Here is an 8,798-nt window from a genome sequence, read left to right on the forward strand (position 1 = left end):
TGAAGTCTTGCACCCCTGGCAGAGACGAAAAATTGAAAATTCCTGTCTGAGAATGAGAACTGACAATTTAAGTTGAACCAAAATAGAGGTTAAATATTGATTGTAAGATGAAATATTGGAATTTGGTGCAAAAGTTGGGCTCTGGATGGCTCTGGCTCGGGCGTTGACCAGTTGGTTCCTTAAAGAATTTCGAGAGTGGACCTTAGTGGCAAGGGAAAAGGGTTTGTGAGCGAAGGTAAAAAATTTGGGGTGTTTAGAGAATGTGGTGACTTCTTTTCTTTGTTTGGCTTGAGAAGCTCTTATTCTTGATTCTTTGCCATGAGGGGTGGCCTCTGTGCTGGTAGTGACTGGTGGTGAGGAAGCAATGGAAACTTTCAAACAAATGTTGGGTGCTATACAAAAGGTGAAAACAACCGATGGAAGAATTCGATCAATAGAAAACCAACTCGACAACCATGGAAGCAGGAGATCCAAAGTACTCACTATGAAGTAGAAAGTAAAGGGTCACGCCAAAGCAATTTGCCTCGTCTGGGGTGCGATATTACCATAAAAAAGAGCAACTCGATAGATGCTTTACTAGATGAGGGCTCTCTTGTTTTTGCTTCTTAAAAGTATGGACTACTATAAGGGGGGGGGGGGCAGAACGGATAAGCAGCGCTAGCGCCTTTTTCACTGGAAAGCTTGCTTGAATAAGAACTGAACTCAACGTGTCGAGAAGGAGACAAAAGGAGAGAGGAAGGGGATAGTTGAGTCACTGTTATTTGAGTTCCTCTGAGTTTAGAAACCGTAAGATTCAGTTTAAACCAGTCGAAACCAATTCAAACCTCGTTCTTCAGTGTCACTCCATGCCCTGCAGGGGCAAAATCATTTCTCGGTCATCTTATCTGAAACTTCATTTTTATCATTCCCCTAGCTGGTACAATCAATAATTGGAGCTCAGATCAGTTCTTTTTCTAAAAATCTTAGTCATATCTGAGACCCATTTCATATTTGGATCGGATCCAGTGTCAGATCTGAATCCAATTCTCAATTTTCATCACTCGGACGAGGATTTTCAATTCCTTGACTCTGCCAGGGGTCCATGACTTTAAATCCCTCATCCCGAGTTTACATTTTGTAATCATTTCATATCATATATATATTTATATGCTAGGCTATGAATTTATTCTAAGAACGTAGACAATATATATATTGTTTGTGTTCTTCAACTGTTATTTTTATAGCATAAAAACATGTATATCAGTCTGCATGTTTGACTACGTTTGCAACATTGACATACATGTATACCAACCTGCAATTTGGGTTGTATTCATAGCATAAAAACATGTATATCAGTATGTGTGTTTGACTACATTCTCAGCATAGACATATATGTATATCAGTCTGCAATTTTGAGAGTATATGCATAATTGTCTACAATCGTGACAACACTTACAATATATATATATATATATATATATATATATATATATATATATATATATATATATATATATAGTGTATCTGTGATCTTAGTAGACTTTGTAGTATAAGTATATTGTGGACAGTTATTCATTTGTGAATTTTTAACTGTTTTGACTTCTGACAATACGGTAAGACTGTTTCACATGGTTCAGTATGCATTAATTAAATTGCCATGATTGTATCATGAATTATGTTATGAACATGAAAATTTGATTAATTTTATGTGTTTCATGTTCACTGAAAAATCTTGCAATGCTATTTGATTGAGGTAATGCCTGAACCACTAATGGGCCTTTTGAGGCCATGAGTATGTGTTGCTCATGAAATGTAAATTGTAACTTGCATTGCAAAGATTTTGTTGAAAAATTTGGTTTTGAAATAATTACACTATTGATGTGACAGGGCAAGGGCCCGAAATTGTCTATGTTCTTGAACATATTCGCAACACAGAACATATAAATAAATATACATATATATATATGTGTGTGTGTGTGCGTGTGTGTGATGTTTGCATTCTTGAAATAGATTCGTAGCCTAGCATATAAATATAAATTTAAATTTAAATTTAAATATATATATATATTGTCTGCATTCTTGAGCTGTTATTTTTGCAGCATGAAAACATGTATATCAGTCAGTGTGTTTGACTATGTTTGCAACACTCACATATATGTATATCAGCTTACAATTTGGGTTGTATTTATAGCATAAAAACATGTATATCAGTATGCCTGTTTGACTATGTTCACAACACTGACATACGTGTTTATAAGTCTACGGTTTTGAAAGTATATATATAATTGTTTGTGATCATGACAACACTTATAACAAAAATATATATATATATATGTGTGTGTGTGTGTGTGTGATCTTGGTAGAGTTTGCAATAGAAGTATATTGCGGACAATTATTCATTTATGAATTTTTAACTATTTTGACTTCTCTGATAATACGGTAAAACGGTTTCACATGGTTCAATATGAATTCATTAAATTATCATGATTGTGAAACACCTCAATTTTTAAATCCCCCAAAACGGTGGATTTTTTTAAATACGTTTGAATCCTTTAACAAAATAGCATCGGAAAAAATCTATCGGGACTAAAAGAGGCAAATAAGTCAAGGTTTCTTTTTTTAAAAAACCAAGTCCATAAGGGAGGGCGCCGACCCTAGAGGGGTGTAGAAAGATCCTGCAAGAGTTGGACCAATGAAAGAAGAAGAAAAGAAAGGAAAAAGGAAATAAGGAAGTAAAAGAAAAAGAATTATCTAGTCAACTTGCTTGCCAAGCAAGCAAGTTGAAAATTATTTCAAAAAGGAAAGGGAGGCCAACCCATGGGGGTCGACCCACCCCTTCCCTATTTATGTAACATATAATATAATAAATATAGTACATAATCAATTTAGTATATACACTATATACTATGCTTAAAAATAAATAAATAAGAACATAAAATTAAAAAAAAGAAAGAAAGAAAAGGAAAGTAAATTGAATTTACATTTAGAAACTTAGCCTAGATTAGATCAAGGGTTAAGATTAGCCCTAGCCCTTGACCTAATCTAAGGATTATAAAAAGAGAGAAGGGGCTCACGCCCCCTCCCATTTTATTCCCCTTTAGTTGTTTTCCAAATTCTTTTCTCTCTCCCAAATCTCCTTTTTCCTCTCTTTTCCCTACACCAAGACTTTGGTGTTTCACCCTTGGCTCAGCAAGGGAGGGTTCTACATGCATGAAGGAAGCTTCAGGAGGTTGTGTGCGAAGTTGTGATTCGTGTGGAACTGCCGGTTCATGCCATAAGGTCGATTCATACAGGTAGGAGTCAATTTTGCCAAAAAAATAGGGGGATCTATGCTTTACTTGTGAAATGAAATTTGTGGCACAAATTCCATCAATTTTTCATAAGCATTGACCCTAAACCAAGCTTTACGCATGTGGGTTTGGCTTAGGGTTAGCAAAGTATGAAAATAAAATGGGTTTCTAAGAGAAAACCCTTTTAGAAAATATATTTTTCCCAAAACTGGTTTCTCAAAAAATAAAACCGTAAAATTTTAAATACTTAGGTTATGCCATGATTTTTCTGTAAATCTTTATTTGGGTTAGTAGAACATGTTAGTATAGATGTTTTGTAAAAATGTAAATTATTTCCATGGTTGAAATCCTTAGATATTACGTATTTGGTTTTAGCGGGTTTCTCAAAAAAAAATTGATAAATTTAGTGAAAGTCATGATATACTTTGTTAAGTCCATGCAAAATTTAATTGAAATTTGTAGAGTAAGTGCATGCTAATATTATGTAATTATTGCATAATTTTTTATTTTTATTCATTGAAAATTTCATATTTTACCTATTAAATTATATAATTTACCAAAATTATTTCTGAGAAATCAAGCCATGTGTAAGATAGGTCTATTTTTTTGGCCAAAGGGTTGAGAAAAATAGATTTGCCCATTGTAGATTATGTTAGCCTAGTATAGTGTATTTTTTATAAATTTTTTAATTTAATTCATGCCAAAAAATTAGAGATATGGATTCGAGTGACCCGTTTTGGCCCCACCCGAATACATATACCCGATATTATGCTTTTTGGCCTGACACCCAACCGGTAAGTCACTCGTGTCTCCCTCGTTCGGAAGAATTTGGATGAACGGTTTATTGCGTTGGAAAGCTAACAAAATTTTACACCCAATATGAAAATTTGAACTTTGTTTATATATTGAACACTGTTTTATGATAGTCAAAATAAAAAAAATATAGGTTCATAGTAAAACATTCATAACTTTCTCATATAAATAAATTTTTATGAACGGCTTGCGGATTTGAAAAGCTGACAAAAAATTCAGCAAACTGTGAAAAATTCTGCTTTGTTCATCAAACGAATAATTTTCTTTAAACTCTATAACAGTCAGATAGAGTTGGATTTTTCGCAAGTTTGGACCGATCTAAGGACCGAACCCCAAACGCTTACATAATTTTATTCATAGATATGCGTACCATTACGAACAATACACAGACTGTATATATGTTGTGATGGTCTAATTGTATGCAAGGAATGATATGTCAATGTTGAAGCATGAATGAATGTTTAATTAATGAGATGTGTTTACTTATATGAGTATGCGCTAAGTAAGGGTCCGAAAGGACGAACTTGCATATTTTATTGAAAATGTTTCAATGCTATCCCTGCTGTATATTTATGCATATCCTTGTGATAATGATGATGATGATGATATGAATGTGTGGATGCATGCAAGTTTTGAAAGTTATTGCGTTGCTTATGTATATACATGTATGTTTGCAAAGTATGAACATGTTACCGAATGCAATGCTCTAATATATGCATCTATTCTCCTAAAGTGGTTGAATCCTCTTTGATGGATTCAATCATGATGTTGCATGTAAGACATTTAATTTAAATAAGTGAAACAAACAACATTAAAGTAAGGGCTTGCAAGGATAGGGCAAGTGGTACATATGGATTCGTGAAGCTTTGTTTTAAGCACAGAAGGTTGCTCCTCCCCACGCATGAAGATAGAAAAACCCTCTGTAATAGACTGCAACATAGGAGGATGAAACTTATAAATGAAATTCTGATGCATCGAGATGGAGGTATTGGGAATCTCTCTCGCTTTTGTTGTCCCTCACCCAAAACTGGTGAATGGTGCCCGACCAGGCTAAAGCCAACCCTATATGAAAATACCGCCTGTGTCATGATCCTAATTCAGATGTCTGCCTATGTTTGTACCCATGAAACTAAGAAGTGAAACTTAAATGTATGTGCATTAGATAGGCATAACATACATCATATAAGAAATAAAATATATTTACAGATAAGATTTGGTTCATGCATATAGATGACTTCTGCATTGGTAAGTCCATGCATTTTTAACTGTTCATGAATTTTACCTGCTTAAGGTGAAATGAATGATGCATATTTGATATTTTTGCAAATAATATGCTTACTTGAATTATGGAGATGCATGTTGAATTATTTTAGATTTAATTTGATTCATTATGAAAAGTTAGATGAAATTCTTGTTTTCGTAATTCTGCTTTACTTGTTTAGTATAACTTTACCCTACTGAGACATTGTATGTCTGACCCTTTGATTTTAATGTTTTTCAGAAGGTGAGTAGACTTACATGCGATGGTGGGTGGCTGCAACAGGGACCGAGCCATATCTTTTCCACACCTCCGACGTTTTGAGACTTTGATGTTTTTATTTTGATTTATTTGTAATTGGATAATTGTAATTAGTTATGAATGTTTATGGATATTTAATTTAATTCATGAATGTTTGAATTTTAATTTCATGATTGTATGTTTATGAATGTATACGAGAAGTAACATGCCAAATTTTAATCCCGATAGAATTTTTTCACTACTATTTTGTTAAAGGATTCAAAAGTATTTCAAAAAAAGAAATCCATTATTTTTTAGGATTTAAAAATTGGGGTGTTACCAATTGTATCATAATGTGTTATAAACATGAAAATTTAATTATTTTGTGTTTCATGTTCACTTAAAAATCTTGCAATGTTATATGATTGTGATAATGCATGAATCATTGATGGGCCTTTTGAGGCCATGAGTATGTATTGCTCATGAAATGTAAATAGTAACTTGCATTGCAAAGATTTTGTTAAAATTTTTGGTTTTGAAATAATTACATTGTTGATGTGCAGGGAAAGTGACTGAAGTTATTATTGCATGTGGATTTGCATAATTGTTCTTATATGAAGAACTTTGAATTAATTAAGATAGTAAAAAAGACCAAACAGTGTAATAAATTTCTTCCCTATTGTCCCTCTAAAAAGGTGAGAATCTTAGATGACGGTTATGCAAGACCATGAGGATACTAAACGTTGTATATATTTGTTGTACCCAAGAACCCGATGTGTGGTTCATGTTCATAGCCATGGTTGTAGGAAACTTTCAGCTACTTTGCCTGGAGGTGGTGTTGTTAACTCAACTGTAGTTATTGGTGTACCAAAAAAGTAACATCAATGGATATAAATTTCTTTGATGTCCCAACATTATGTGTAAATTCCTAATGTTCTGATTTATGGTGTGGATTTTTGATATCAATAAGGGAATAAGTATAAAACTCTTTAAATAAAATACAAATTGTGTAATAGGCTACTACTGAGAACTGCCTTGAACCTCGAGAACTTTGTCTGTTTTTTAATATATGCGGGTTGTTAAGCAAGTGGGGATTAAAAAAATTGGATGTGCATTAAGTATAGACATGCATGCAAAAAAAAATATCGATTAATGAACTTAAAAGATATTCATTCATATTGCACAAATTCATGCATTTTTAAATGTTTAATATGACATAAAATTTTTATTTTATTGTTTAAACTCCTTAGATAATAAGTTTGTTCTGATGATATGTTACTTTTGAATTTTCTTAAACTTGTGCTTGATTTACTTTATGATATTTCCTTACTGTTGAGAATTTAAAGGGTCTCATATGAGAACTTTAGTTCTTACCTGATTTCTAAAAATATTTTTCAGGTATTGAGGCTCCGTGATGAATAGACTAACTCGCTAGAGGATACGAGAATTATAACATGATGGCCCGAGTTTTGGCATCCAATGGATAGCTAGATTTGATTTTAAAACTATTTAGAGCTTTATTGACATTATTTGATTAAGTAAATGAAATTTTAGTTCATGGCATAAATTCATTTTATGTTTGAAATGGTTGTGGGGCTGTGAATATTAAATCTATAATGTACCCTTGGTCCTTGAGAGGTTTATGCAATTGTAAAAAAAAATTACATTTTTTTTAGGGTCAGTTTGAGGTCTATCTAGATATACTGATCCGAAATGATCAGATGGTGATTAACTTGATAAGAAATTAAGCTTCTCGCATGTGATAATGCACATGGATAGTTGAAGTATGGTCTATGGTGAAAGTTTGAAAAGTGATAGTATTTGCCTCATGACTTGATAAAATCTATAGTACTCCAATAGAGTGCTTGTGAACATGATGTCTTATGGTAGGGTCATGGAAGAGCAATAAAAACCCCATGTTTTATGTGAGATCCATGTTATGATGTATTCACTTTGCTCTAGAACTATAGACTACATGGTTGAGTATGCAGTGGATGGTTGATACAGAAAATATATTATTGCACATTATATTTCATGTTAAGGGTTATGATAAAATTTTTGATATGATGAGAAACCCATATAGTTATATGAAATGAGCACATGAAAGGATCATGATGAAAAATCAACCTAGTATGTGAAAATCCTCATGATGATGATATATTATGAATGAAAAGTCTAACTAGTACATGTAAAACTTTTATGATGTCATGACTAAACCCATACTATATGTAAAAAAGTATCATGGTTCATATGATGATGAAAAAACCACATAAATATGTGAAAAATAACTTATAACATGTGAGTAAAAATATCATTGATATAACCTAAGAAATTGCACAAGGTTATATGGTTCAAGTTTTATCATGAAATGCTATATGTAATACATGATGCACTAGTTATGATGTAATATGGTTGTTTGCCCTCTATGGCCAAGTGGGAAATGTTGGATCTAGAAATTAGATTTAGTATAAGAACTGGGTCCAGTATAGGATCCGGATCTAGTGTAGCTATAGGGACGCATGCATGCAATTCAATGGGCCACATTTGTGGTTTTATTTAGTTCATTATGGATGGTTACAACCCCACGTTAAAGAATGAGGTAGGCCCATAACTCAGTGACTATTATGCTGGGAAGGTAACATCTACTATAAATGAGACTATAAGAGCGCAACACCTGCGTGCAAGAAGACATATGATCCAAGTGTGATATCCTTCTTGATGCATGTTGTTTACAAAAAATCTCTCATCTTTCTTTCCTCTCTCTTCTATTGTGCTCCACCCTATCTGCCCACACCATGATTCAGAAACTTAGACATTCTTGGTGCTTAGAACTCAAATAAACCACTTGAGCCTTTTTTCAAGAAGGAAAATAACATTGATTGTGAGTCACCCAATTCTACCAACTACCTAGCAAGGGGACATTTTCTATGATTGAAAGCAATTTTTGGGTGCTTCAAGTGCATTCCTCAAATCCATTGCTCTCAAACACATGATTTCTCAAAGCATGGAAACCTTATCTTTAACCCTAACTAGAAGTTCCCAAACAGACCCAGAATGTTGCCATTCAACTAGTTTTCAGTTTAGACCATAAAAGAAAAGGTGCAATTCTGCACATCTAATCTAACAGATTGGCTTGAGTCGAAGCATCAAGCAGGCAGGAAGCAGCAATAGCAGACCCCGAGGGCTAGTTTGAAGCCGTCAATTTGATAGGCCTAAAA

The sequence above is a fragment of the Nuphar pumila genome, chromosome 2 (assembly GCF_984573655.1).
Source record: "Nuphar pumila chromosome 2, dmNupPumi1.hap1.1, whole genome shotgun sequence".
In the NCBI taxonomy this organism is placed as follows: Eukaryota; Viridiplantae; Streptophyta; class Magnoliopsida; order Nymphaeales; family Nymphaeaceae; genus Nuphar; species Nuphar pumila.